The sequence below is a fragment of the Ostrea edulis genome, chromosome 7 (genome assembly GCF_947568905.1).
Source record: "Ostrea edulis chromosome 7, xbOstEdul1.1, whole genome shotgun sequence".
In the NCBI taxonomy this organism is placed as follows: domain Eukaryota; kingdom Metazoa; phylum Mollusca; class Bivalvia; order Ostreida; family Ostreidae; genus Ostrea; species Ostrea edulis.
The window spans coordinates 40,455,712-40,469,879 of NC_079170.1; the positions used below are offsets into that span (position 1 = coordinate 40,455,712).

Below are 14,168 nucleotides of genomic sequence, written 5' to 3' on the forward strand. Positions count from 1 at the left end.
TAGAAGTTAAGAATAGTTTAATGAAGAAAGAAGACTAAAAGAAAAGATTTCAAAACCAGGTTTTTTTTAAAAACAATTATAATATATAGTGTTTGGTATCGTTGGAATTGGCTTAAAATGCTGAAAAACAATATAAGTATCGGGAGGGGGAGTTATTGACATTTTTCTTTTCGAAGAATCCCACCTTTATCATTATTATTTAGGCTGCGTCACATTTTCACATCTCCTGCAAGGTGTCTTCAGCTACAACAAAGCTCCTAGAAGCTGTGTATATTCGCAAATAACACACAACGTGTGGGGGGAGGGGGTGTTGACATTTTTTCTTTTCTTAAAATTCCATCCTTATCATGATTATTTAGCCTGCGCCACATTTTCACATTTCCTGCAAGGCGCCCGTGGCCAGGACGAAGTTCCTAGCAGCTGCGTGTATTCGCAATTAACACACACAATGGAATACGGAGCACACGGTGTATCTCCGTGGATTTTCCACCGTGGTCTTTCCACGTTGGGGTGTATAAAACTCGTGTCGTGTACTGTAATATGCGCCCCATTTAAAAATGCTCGAGGAATGGGAATGCATATTTTAAAACTAATGTCTGAGTGATCATATGTTTCAAAAATTCTTCACTACTTCCACATATAATAATGTATGTTAGGTAGTACAACTCTACTGCATTTTCCTTGGTCTTTCAAGGGTTTTTACTATTAATTGAATTACTAGTTAAAACAAGCAAAGGGTATCACCAAAATACAATTCAAATACTCAATTTATCCATAATCACAACACTCAATCTCTTATTGACTATCCGTTTTCGAAAATGGACCAGATTCGTAGGGCTCATATTACAAATTGACAACAGGGTGGTGTTGCTTGTCAAAATCAGCTTGTAACCACATATGTGTCCATAGGTCCAGAGGGTTCAAGCCCACTGTTTTAACATTTTAATTTATCTCCACTCGATACCAATTCACAGGGGTACTTTATAAGGCAGTTAAGCACCTGGATTTGCCTGCTAGTTCAGGATTCAAATCACATTCTTTACGTATTGGTGCAATCACTGAGCTCGCTTTAAAGGTTTTTTCATGTGATGATGTTCAGGGATGTAGGCGTTGGAAATCTTCTATGAATCCTACATTCGCATACCAAAGTTTTTAATTCATTTTGGATACACAAACAATATGGTTAGTAGGTTCTTCAATAATTAAACATGCATTTTTGGAAGCTGTGTTAAGACAGGTGGCATGAATTTGACACTAGAAGACAGCACATCTCTCTGTGGTGGCGGGATATAGTGGCCTCTAATTAAGTAAAACAAGAGAAACGTGGGTCCTGTACTTAATTTCATTCTAAATAAAACACACGGGGGATTTGGGAAAGTTGTTGGTTAGGAGAATCAGAGTTGTTGCAAAGCAATTGCGTTTGTTTATAGGAACAACTTTCCAAACATAAAAGCATATGATAATTTATCGTCCCACGGTTACAATGGCGTAATTCAGTAAGTCTGAAAAATATGGGAAAAGCACGCAAACGTGTTAATTCTCATATTGGTACAGTCATCCTGCATTCCGGGGGTGCCATAATCCGCCATACAGACATTAAGACTGATTCAGCTTTTTTGCTCAGATGGGGTAGACATGTCCTCTTTGGGAAGATCATATGCCTCAACTTTCTCCAGGGAGGACTGGGAGTTTTCGTTCTTCAATGACATCTTGCTTTCCTAACTGGAGAGGGGTCGGGTACGGCTGTTTGTGTTTGCCGCTTTACCCCCACCATGGTGACGGAGTTCCCTGGACCGTTTTTTATTCTGAACCTCGTCCCAGTGAACTTGTGGCGTAAAAGCGGCAATCTGAATGTATATATCATAAAGCAAGTTTTGATCTCTGCACCTCCCAGGATCAATGCTTTTATATAACGAACTTTGACCTTTGATGTTGTGAACTTTGAGCTTGTTTGGTTGTACTAAATTTGAACTTTAATGTTGTTTGAACTTTGACCTATGATCATGAACTTTGAATTTTAATCATGATCTAGCTACATGATTGTATGTGTAACTTTAATGTTGAATGTTGTTGTCTATCTATATTTGCATTTGTTGGGGCATGCTCGTTGTTGGCGGCCCATTGTCCATGTTGTATTTTATTGGCAATTCATTCATAACAGCCGTGCCCATGCTATCACCACACTTATTCTAATAAATTTCAAAGTTACAATTTGTTTGAGTTACACTTTCCTGAGATATATTGTATACACAATTAGCATTAAATGATTTCTTTTTATCTTTCAAAATGCCTCGAAGCGCGGTGTTGCTAAGTTTGTTAATTTAAATTATGCCATGAGCATCTCTGTTTTAAATCACGTCTGTATATATGTAGTATGGGAAATTGTGATATTTCTAAAACAACATAAGATGATTAGAGGAAAATGTTACATGTATAGCGTGCACTTATATGCAACATGTATAGCGTGCACTTATATGTAACATAATTAATAATTTGTTCTACACATGTCATTTTGAAATTGTCAATGTAAATCAAAATAATTTCTTGACGTTATAAAATCGTCAATAACCTTGATCTAACTATCATGATTGGACATGTCTACATTATATCACCGTGAATTATCATAACTATGAAGATATCTGATCATACAATCAGCACGGGTTCATAAGACATGGACTGTAAGCGTATATGAAACCCACTCCCTTTCCAAATTTTAGAGTAAATTATCCATCGGTGAAAATGCATTGTCAAAACAAATGTTGGACGTTTATTACACTAATTAACACAATTGATTGATGTGTTTCCGAACTCCATCTATGTTATTTGAAAAGTTACAGAATTGATAGAATCCAAATAGAAAACATCGATTTATGGAAATTTTAAAACGGATGTGATTTTGTTTAAAACACGTTTATTTTGATATATGAATGTTAGAAGTTTTTTTTAATGCAATTTGATCAATAGCTATTTTATTAGAAAACACTATGTTTTTTGTTGTTTTTTTTTAAAAGGAGAGGAGGGTAACACTATCAACGTTTTCATTTATGCCCAGGTAATCTCAAACATGTTTGCGAGACTTGTTCTTTTTTTTTTTTCACCAATGACGCACACGAACCATGAAAGCGCGATAACTCTGACAGACTGGGAATGAGAAGTATTCTTTCATATTTTTGTAAATGCGGTTCAATATATTTCAGTATATTGAATAAAAATGGTAAACGACTAAGTCCACTGTAGACTATCAATGTAGATAGTAAGAATAAATGTTTCATTTATTCTAACTATTTACATAATCTTAATTAAAGGGACTGGTTCACGATTTTTAATAAAAATATTTTTCATTTTTGTTGTTAAACATTAAAAATATAACTCATTTAATGTTGACAGCCAAAATTTTGACCTTCTGAATACAAGAATAAAAGCAATATTTTAGCCTTAAATATGTGTTGTGTAAACAAAGACTCGAGTCCTTTTATGTAAACAAACAAACAAGTGAAATGTTGATTTTGTAATGTAAAGCATCATAATTTTGCATAGTCACAAATTTTAACTTTTAGATGACACATTTTACCCCCAAAATGCTTGAAATGTGAAAGATATAATAAACTTAGATCAATATCCATTTCTTTTGAAAATATAAACAATAACACACCCCAATCTTTGTTTACAAAACAAATAATTATAACTTTCTAAATTGAGCTTCTGTGATAATGTATAACCTTGATTTTTATGTGAAATCTTTTAAACACATTAGACAGTAAATTTTGATCATTAAAAGTGAAATAGAAAAGTTTGGAGAAAATCGTGAATCAGTCCCTTTAAGATATTATAATTATGCTTTCCTGTATCATCCCCAAATATTTCACTAATATAACTAATTTATCCTACCTGCATACGTATCAAAGAAAGATATAAAAAAACATATATATATGTATTATCTTTATTAGTTTTAGAATATAAAACATGCATTTCCTCCTTTGAAAACCGAAGTGTATCTAAGATTTAGAAACCGATATTGTAAAGCCAAGGTAAGTAAATTGATTACCACATAAAATATTCCATTTGTGGTATCCCGTGGTATATACCAAGGTATTCAGAAATTTTGTTGTATACCCTGGTGCATATTTTTGGTCGTACCCAAACGCACACGTACTCCTTGCTTTATTTTATAACCGTGTTTAATCAAAGACCTTCACCGGCGCATATGGAATTTAAAGCATACTACCATCGTATTGTGTGAACAGATAGCATCATGCACATATATATTTCTTGGATGTCGTTCTCTGGCTCTCATTTTAAAGTAATATGTGCATTGCGTTGTTAGATGCACATGTAGCTGTGTTTTCATTCCCTGTAGAAAGAATTGTTTTAGTATAGTGGCAATGTAACACGGAATTGTCACTGCAGGAAAATCTGACATTTAAGCCAAGGAGGCTGTCATTTCAAAATATTATTGAAATAGTCTATGAAAGTAATATGTGCCTCATTTAAAAATGCACGAGGAATGGGGGTGCATATTTTCAAAATAATGTCTGAGTGATCATATGTTTTGAACATTCTTCACTATGTCCGCATCTAATTATTTATATTAGGTAGTCGAACTGAGTATATATACAATTAGCATTAAATGCTTTTTTTTTCTTCTTTCGAAGTGCCTCAAAAGCTTGGTGTTGCTAGGTTTTGTTAATTTATATTAAAACACACGTACCTCTTTTTTAAACCACGCTTGTATATATGTAGTACAAAAGATGATAATATTTCTTTTAAAAAAGTAAGATGATCATAGGAAACTACTTTATTTGATTGGGATAAATTGATACGGTACCATGATGAGACACGGTAATGTATTACGTGTTTCTGAAAGTTAAATTTTGATGGAGAAACATAATGTTGTACACATGTACATGTAATTAATACATCATTTTTAGCAGTCGTGCGTCATTTGTACATAACCTCTATTAGTGTTCAAATTTCTCATGTACAATATTGTGGTTGCAGATTGTAAAAGAAACAGTCGGGTGAAAGAGAAGAGATGTTTGGTAATGACGGGTCAATGTGATATGAAATATCTAATACCAAGGATTCTCGCATTGAATGGTGTCTACTTGATGACTAATGCTCTAAGCTGTTTATCGTAGTTTCATTGTTGTGGAATTCATAATACTTATGATATATTTACAAGTATGCTAGGAATTATGAATGTAAAACTTATACGGTACCAATTTTGATGTACCAGATGCGCATTTCGACAAATAATGTCTCTTCAGTGATGCTCAACCGAAATATTTGAAATCCGAAATAACAATGAAGTTTTTGAGCTATTATAGGGGGGGGGGGGGAGTGTGCCAAAAAGTGGAGTCAAATTCGTCTAAGGATAAGAGCTATGCGTGAGGGAATTAATCCTTCATTTTGAAACGAATTTCTAAATTTTTTAATAGCAATTAAATATGAAGAAAATGTTGTCTCGTGACACAGGTTGTTAAACATTAAATAAACCTAACAATAAGTATCATATTGTATTTTTATTTTTTCCGCATGATTCAAAATCATATTTTGACGACGTTGATTTCGTAACGAAGAATAACAATTGCGATTTCAAGTTACACTGTGGAATAATTATTGTCTGTGGGGGGTTGATGTTCGTGGATTTCGTGGGTCACACTTGCCACAAATTTACGTGTCCTCGAACATTTTTAGATCAAGTGGAGCTATCTCTTCTAGTGCATAGTATCGCTTGTCCACGAAATTACGTCCCCACGAACCAGCAAACTGTTGCTTACCGACGAACATTGCCCCCCCCCCCCCCCCCCACATATTAAAATGATTGCACTGTAATTGGGTGTTCTTTTGAAATATTTCCGCCTGTTATCAGGATTTCTGTTCGTTATCTCCATCTTGCATGGAAGAGGGCTGGGAAACAAAATTAGAAAAACAAATTATAACATAGAGATTAGAGCATGTCTACAATTTTAATACAATGTTTTTGACCTTCGTTGTTGAAAAGATAAATGGAATTATTCTAATATTCAACATACTTTTCATTTTTCGTTTCCATTCGGTTTAAGATATATCATTATTATCATTACAACAACTGCAATCAAAACTCCGGCACTAGGTAAGACGATCATCAGAACATCTCCTTCAACATTGTTTTCTTTCCTCCTGTAAAACAGAGTCAGTATTTGTACTACAATCCATCCGTCGTGATTTACTCAGTTTTCGGGTGTTAACAAAGATCACACTTAATCCATATATGCACATGCAACTAAATGAATGTCATAAATCTTTTCCTTAGCTTACTTTTGTCTCTGGTACACATGTTTATCATAATTCACCGTTTTCCATTTGCTTGCATTTGTTCCTCGTTTATAATCCCTCGCTTCCATGTTGCTTAGGTTTCCTTCTGAATTTTTATACCCCATTTTCCATTTACGTACCTTCGTGTCTGGTTTCAATTCCTAGCTTACCTTTGTTCCTTGTTTGTGATTCTTATTGTCCCTGTTTCCTACTCTTTTTCTGTTTTGTTTTCTCTCACTTACCATTGTTCTTGTTTTGATTATCGTGTCCATGTTGCTTAACTTTTGTCTCTGGTTTGTTATTAATCACTTCCCTATTTTTTTTTTTTGGAAAATATGTTTCTGGTTTGTAACCAACAACTTCTCTATTGTTTACATATGTTTTTCTGGTTTGTGATCCTTCGATTCCTTGCTTACCTTTGTTCTTGGTTTGTATAATAATGATTCCCTATTGTTGATCTTTATTATTGGATTCGTCGTCTCTCTTTGTTGTCCTTGGTCTGTGATCAATATCTTACCAGTTGTGTTCTTTGTTTCTGGTTTACATATAATATATAATATGTCGCTTTCTATCCCCCTACCTTTGTTTCTGGATTGCATATAATGTATAATGTATCGCTTTCTATTTCTGTACATTTGTTCTTGGTTTGTAATTCCTTCTTCTCTGACTGTTCACTTTTGTTTCTGGTTTTTAATCCCTCCGATTGTTATGCCTGCAGTGCTATACTTTGCTGTTGATAATTCGGTACTCTGCTTTACAGTATTACTGACAGTGTCGTGATACCCAGAATCTAATGTGTTAGAAAAGTAAAACTAAAGATTACAATGTCGAGCTCTTTTTTAAACAGAAAATTGTTTTGAATAAATGAATTTGACAATTCAGGGAGCATAGTAGAAAAGTGTGGAAAGTAACTGGTAAATTGTACCGCGATAGTGATATTTTGGAGACATAGCTGTTTCAAATGAAAACAAAAGTGAGAGCAATTAGAAAGTGCCCCAGTATGGATGAATTACGTTTTTGAAATACAAAAGAGAAGTTAAGCTATATAAGAAAATAGTTCATAAAATATGTTCTGCCTAGTCTTCTATATCGTTTTACCTATACACATTGGTTTTTGTTTTGGTAGATAAATTGTACATTTGGATGTGTAATAGCAAAAAATGCACACATATAGAAAATTTATCTACGGCAACTAGAGATATAATTAACAATTTTACTTTGCAATTTCTATAGAAAATTTAGAACACATTTTTTAAACATCTTTACAAGAATATAGCTACCATATTATTGATTTAATAAAACAAAAAACAGCAACATTAATATCAAAACATAATAACAAGTCAAAGCGTGATGACAAAAGCAACAAAATCATAAACCAAAACGTGGTAATAAAAACAACAACAGAATCAGAAATCAAAATATAGTAATAAAATTAAAAATCAAACCATGATTGTTTTTATATAGAAAGATCGGCAGGATTACACCTTACCATGGGTTTTTATTAGATATTGCTTTTTTATAGATCTCTCTGCGAGGGAGGAATGATAAGAATGGCAAAAGGAATTTCTCTATGCTGATTTTGGCATCGGTTATAATATACAACACACACTATCAAATATAATATCAATTGAGGCAAACAGGGACATCTGATTCTTTTGTCATCCCAACATTTTTTTACTCGAAAAATATTACTGATTACTTTAATATATATGTAAAACTTATACGGTACCAATTTTGATGCACCAGATGCGCATTTCGACAAATAATGTCTTTTCAGTGATGCTCAAAAGAAATGTTTGAAATCCGAAATAACTATGAAGTTGTAGATCTAAATATAGCCAAAAACAGCGTGCCAAACAAGTGGAGCCAAATTCGTCCAAGGATAAGAGCTATGCATGAGGAAGATAATCCTTAATTTTGAAATGAATTTCTAAATTTTATAACAGCAATTAAATATAAATATATTTCCCATTAAATACACCACCATTAACATTTTTCTAGCATTACAGACAAACAGAAAACACAAAAATGATGGTATAATGAACACTCAAAAGGTATATTCAATCAGATTGAAAGGTAGAGATTACGTATAGTGATCAATCTCATAACTCCTATAAGCAATACAAAATAGAGAGTTTGGCAAACACAGACCCCTGGATATACCAAAGGTGGGATCAGGTACCCAGGAGGAGTAAACATACCCTCTCGAAACCCACCGTTATCCATAATGAAAATCAATACCTAACAATCGGCATGAAACACGTCAGACATCAATTGACCCAATAATAGGTTATATTGGCAAACTGAATCGTTATAACGACCATAGAATTTACGAAATGTGGTCGTTCAACGAGACTGTTGGAACCCCTGTACCACCAATATGTTTGTCAGTAGATTGATTCGATTTAAAAACCAACCATACGCAGAACAATCATTGGCTCATCGAACCAGTTGAGATTTATAAACACCATATGCCGATGATAATGGAATATTGCCACCTAGATATGGGAAGTTGACGATGGAGAAGTTGATATAATCCCGTTTGCCATAAAGTTGATATTTTAGCTTGTAGTCAATATCTACTTTCAATAAAATATACAAGTAACAAGCAGTAGTGGACGAATGTGGTGTATTCTACTTCGAGCTCACAGAGATATATCGAATCGACATATGAATGAAAATTATCATTGTTACATGTAATAGATAATACGTCGTCGATATGTCTAAATGTCGAATTGAAGGCCACAGCAGGATGTTTCTTTCTTCTCACGTAGAAATATTTGATATCAAAAGTTTTTTAATATAAAAATTGTTGATGTTGTCAACAACAAACGTCATCAGAGCATAATATGGTGAGGGCATTTTCCTCAAATCAGAAGGATCTGGGTTCGAACTCCGGTGATCGCGTCAAGCAAATTACTTGTTGAAACAGATAGTCAATGTTCAGACGTTTAGTGCCCGATATTATTTCGAAAGAAGGTCATGTCCTACTGTTGTGGTAGGTATTGACGTGATAATGAACTCAGGCTGCTATGCATTTCAAAGTCATAGGTCTGCAGGAGTCCCTGTATATGTAAAAGGCGTAAAAAGCTTATTTTAAGTATATAAGTCAATAGTCTACCATAACATACATATATTAGCGGAAAAAAGAAACTCTGAAATATAAAATTTGATATAATTTTTCTATATTTATTGTTTATATTTATAAAATCTGAACAATCGATAAAGGTGATGTTTGTGAACAATATCGGATAGTACCCGACGTAGATACACAAACTTTCTTATGATTAGTGAACCCATGTTGTTTATTGAAGTGTTCGTATGCAGGAGTTTTATTGGCCAATACTGTTTGGAGTAAGAAGTGTAAAAGGTTGGTTTGGACACTATTCGTTAAGGAAAGCACTTTAGTTTTGACAACATTTACCCTTATGTCATGCCACGACTCGGCGAAAACAAACGTAATCGTGCTGCTGGGATGTTTCAAGCTAGAATGGCATAAAATATCGTAGCAAGACACTTTGGAGTTCATCGGAACATCATCCAGACAGTATAGATACGTTTCCAACAATCTGGTAACACTCGTTATCGACCACGTTCTGGGCGTCCCCGTGTGACGTCGCGTCGACAGGACAACCACATTAGACTTTTGCACCTGAGAAATCGTTTCCAGAGAGCATGTTTGACTGTTCGTAGCATTCCTGGACGTGGACCAATCAGTCCAAGAACTGTGCGTAATCTTCTGCGCGAGCACAACATCAGACCAAGATGTCCAGCGGTGCGCCCAGCGCTATTTCAACGTCATCGTATAGCTAGACTAGCATGGTGCAGACGACATCTGCGGTTCAGAATACAGGACTGGGCCAATATTCTGTTCACTGATGAATCCAGATTTCATTTGGATAACAGTGACGACCGTTGTAGAGTGTATTGTCGCATTGGGGAGCGGTACCGGGACGATTGTGTTGTGCAACGTCGACAATTCGGTGGAGGTATTGTTATGGTATGGGTTGGAATGACAGGACGTGGAAGGACCCCTCTACAAATTGTCAATGGAAATCTCACCGGCGTACGCTATCGAGACGAAATTATTCAGCGCCATGCCATACCCTTCATACAGGGACAGCAAAATCACATCACTCTGCAGCAAGACAACGCAAGGCCACATGTTGCACGTGTAGTCAGGGACTTTTTTGTTCAACAAAATGTCGATGTCTTGTCTTGTCCAGCTGTTTCCCCAGATTTATTGCCGATCGAGCACGGCTGGGATGAAATGGAACGACGTCTACGCCGTTTACCAAATCAGTCAGTGACATTGGCTGATTTAAGCTAGGCTTTAATCAACATCCGGAACAACATCCCTTAAGCATTTCTGAACACTTTAGCATCACTGAGGCGCCGTTGGCAAGCATGTGTAAATGCAAACGGTGGTCACACGCGTTTTAACTTTGTTAATTCAAATTCGAATACCAGTGTCTTTCGAGTGTGCTGAAATTGACGTTATTCGACGTTAACATTAATGGATTATGAAATGTTGTAACGAATACATTTGTTAACAGTATTACAAAAAATATAATTTGTTCATTGTTATTTTTTATTATTTGTTTATGTATTAAATAATACAGTTTCTTTTTTCCGCTAGTATATTACCAAAAACTGCTATTCCATAAAAAACTGTCGCTTTGTCAATCTTCACTCAAGGGTTATACATGTATTTAATCAATAGAAAAAAAATACAATTGTGTTCGTAAAAGAAAATATACAATATATTTGTATTTATTTCCTGTTATAATTATATTTTTGGATCTAATAACAATGTAGTATCATTGACGATATTTTGATTAAATTACTGTTACCTCTTTGAACCTACGCGTTACCTCCATGTGTGTGTCTGTTATATTGCAACGACGTATGCTGAACTTTACACGCAACGGTAGCGAGAGCACCGGGTAGGATTGTTGATGTTTCTGCGAGACCGACTCATTGACCTCAACTGAGTCAGCGTGAGCGGCCTTGTCGGAAGATGATTTCAGTACCAACATCACAACATTATAGAGTCCAAAATTGTAAAATAATCTGAAATGACGCCCACATATCTCAACCATTGTCGACACATCCTTTAGAAGATGTAACATAATTTCCGGAAGGTTCAAGTGAATTATGAAGGGGAATATCAACACATACCAATTCAATACTTTATAGAAGTTGTATTCAGATGGAAATGAATTCAAGTTCAGAAATGTATGAATTATGTGCAGTTTTTTAAAAACAGAAAGGATCGTTGATACCCCTAATCCCTAAAAAAAAATGGATAATAATAATAATGATAATGATAACAAAATGAATTTGAAAAGATAATTGGAATAATTGATAGAAAAATAAGAATGATCACATCTCGCATCATATCGTCGCAGCGCTTAGTCTATCGATACCGAATACAGACAATGTTTGTTTCAGCCGCAAAAAGTAACACTACCGATGTATTTTAGTCTCTACTGAGGAGAATTTGCTTAGACATTTGCTTCTATACAAGATGTTGTGATTACTCAACTATATGTCTTCTTATGCTACAGGTCAAGCCACAACATAGCTTCAGATCTCTGGGAAAGCATTTCGACAGACCAGAGAGCTACAGATCTACTCCTTATAACAACCTTCGATTTACAGCGCAGACAAAAATGAAAACCAAGTCATTTGAAGCTTCAAGTTTCCGGGTCACTTGGGACTATTGAATATTTGAAGGTTTGTCTGGATACAAGTATATTGGGAAAATGGGTTAGCAGTGTTTTGACAGAAAAAAAAACTATTTGAGACAGCGATGCAAGAATACAGTGACAGAAGACCTCCATCGTGTGTATTTTTTTGCGCTGTAAATCGAATACTTTTATAAGGGGTGCATTGATATGATATGGTGTGTAATTGTTACATATCATCTCGTTGTTACATACTGTGTCGTATCAGTGCATCTGTAGATATTTGGTCTGTCCAATTAGTTTCCTAGAGAGCTACAAATCTGCAACTAACTACAACATTACGATGGACATGATTTGTTTTCAGTACTGTTTGAACGAAAACAATATGACACAAAATAAGTTAGCTTTTCTTTTAAAGAACAGAGAAAAATAAACCTGCGTACTTACACATATAGGACCTTATTTTGTGGAAAGTGTATACTTATTAGAATAACGGTATACAATGTCTTTAATGATTATTGTTTTTTCTAAGCAGTTCCCACTGAACGGAAATTAAGCTTTTTGTTGCATGCACAGTAATGTGGATAAATATTTGCATATATAGATAGAAATGAGATATTCGAGAGCCGATCTCATCACACTCTCTTACACAAAAAAGACTGCAGCCGCCCACCCCCCCCCCCCTAAAATTTTCAAACATAAGGTATATCGTGGTATCTTGTTTAGAAAAAATGTACTAAACAATGTAAGAAGCAATAATTTATTCCACTCCCGGAGAAATAAATGACAAAATCTATTGATTTCTTGAATTACTTTATTGGAAGAACTTAATTTTTTCCAAAAACATTTGCGTCATTTTATTAATTTCACCTCATAAAAAATAGTACAAAAGACTAAATAGGAGATATATTTCAAGCCCTATAAAATCTGTAAAATCCAGGAGCTTCCGGGGTCTTCCCCCCTGGACCCCCACAAGACGTCACCCCCAGACTCCCTGTTTCATAAAGTGGCACCCCCCGTAATCACAATTCCTGGATCCGCCCCTGATTCCACAATAGTTCTTGTTATCACTCTCTATGTAGATCTTAGTTTTACAGATCTGTTAAGATTGTCGGAGGAAAAGAACAAAGGCACATGTACCATGTGTTGTGTTTTAATTCTTTAACGTTTCAATATTTAGCGCCACAATTAGGTTGCTAACACAAGCTGTTCTGAATGTTTTCGTATAACATTTGTCGGTGTGTATTCTTCACAACAGTATGCATTCTCATACAGTGCCACATATTATGTAACCATGGTAATGGACTAACTTCGAAAATTGTAGATATTTGAAGATCAGAAAAATCTTCTTTTCTTGTTTTTAATCAATTGTGTAGACTGTGTAGAGTAATTCTTTCATATTTTTACAGATTCATGCAAGTAATAAACGATTTCAAATTGAGAATGACCAAGTTTTGATATCATTACGGAGCTAACATTACACAATTTTGTTATTGGGAACAAACTATTAAGGATATAACTGATCGACATGTATGATTCAATTTGATTAAAACTTGAGATCAACAGCTGAAGATACTTTCTTAAAATAGCAGGATACCTTTCAAATGAGTCACGAGTGATCATGAAGCTTACCTGAAATTTCATTGTACATTGAACGAGACGCGTGCCCGCTACTTTTAAACCCTTCTTTGGTGTAGATTGGTGTTTTTATATTGATTCAAATTTTAAAGGTATTGGGTCGTTTTTATCGTTTGGTATCAGACGACGCTCCACGAAGACAAGCTGTTGTAAACCATCGATTTTAGGCCTACTGGCTACAACAAATCAAAGTACTGAAAGTATTGGAAAGGTTGAACTGACATTATATATTCTGTCTGAAATGTTAATGAGGAGGAACAACAAATATTCAGGTATTATTATTTATATCACAACTAAATCATACATTTTCTGTAAGGAGATACATGTAACAGATATAAATGGGAAACAATATCCTGAAACTGTTAACCATGCTGAAAAATAAGCTGTACATGTACATGTATATGGCGTTGATAATCGCAAGTCATTATAACAACTTTGGCTACAGCCGGGAACGAAAACATTGCCCTGGGATCATGGAATTTACAATTTTGGTAAAGAACTACCCGTTTCTTCTAAACATCTCTTGAATCTGGAATTAGTATG

At 34.8% G+C, this 14,168-nt stretch overlaps 1 long non-coding RNA gene across 2 annotated transcripts; it reads right to left on the bottom strand.

Moving 5' to 3' along the window:
* Positions 1-5,823: 5,823 nt before the first annotated feature.
* Positions 5,824-13,688, bottom strand: LOC130048137 (uncharacterized). 2 transcript variants are annotated; one of them, XR_008796984.1, is made up of 4 exons: positions 13,620-13,688; positions 6,878-7,087; positions 6,036-6,162; positions 5,824-5,910 (listed from the first exon to the last, which is right to left on the bottom strand). It is a non-coding gene; the product is annotated as an uncharacterized LOC130048137 (long non-coding RNA). The 2 variants fall into 2 exon arrangements; XR_008796983.1 differs by lacking the exon at positions 5,824-5,910 and having other exon boundaries at positions 5,924-6,162.
* Positions 13,689-14,168: the final 480 nt, after the last annotated feature.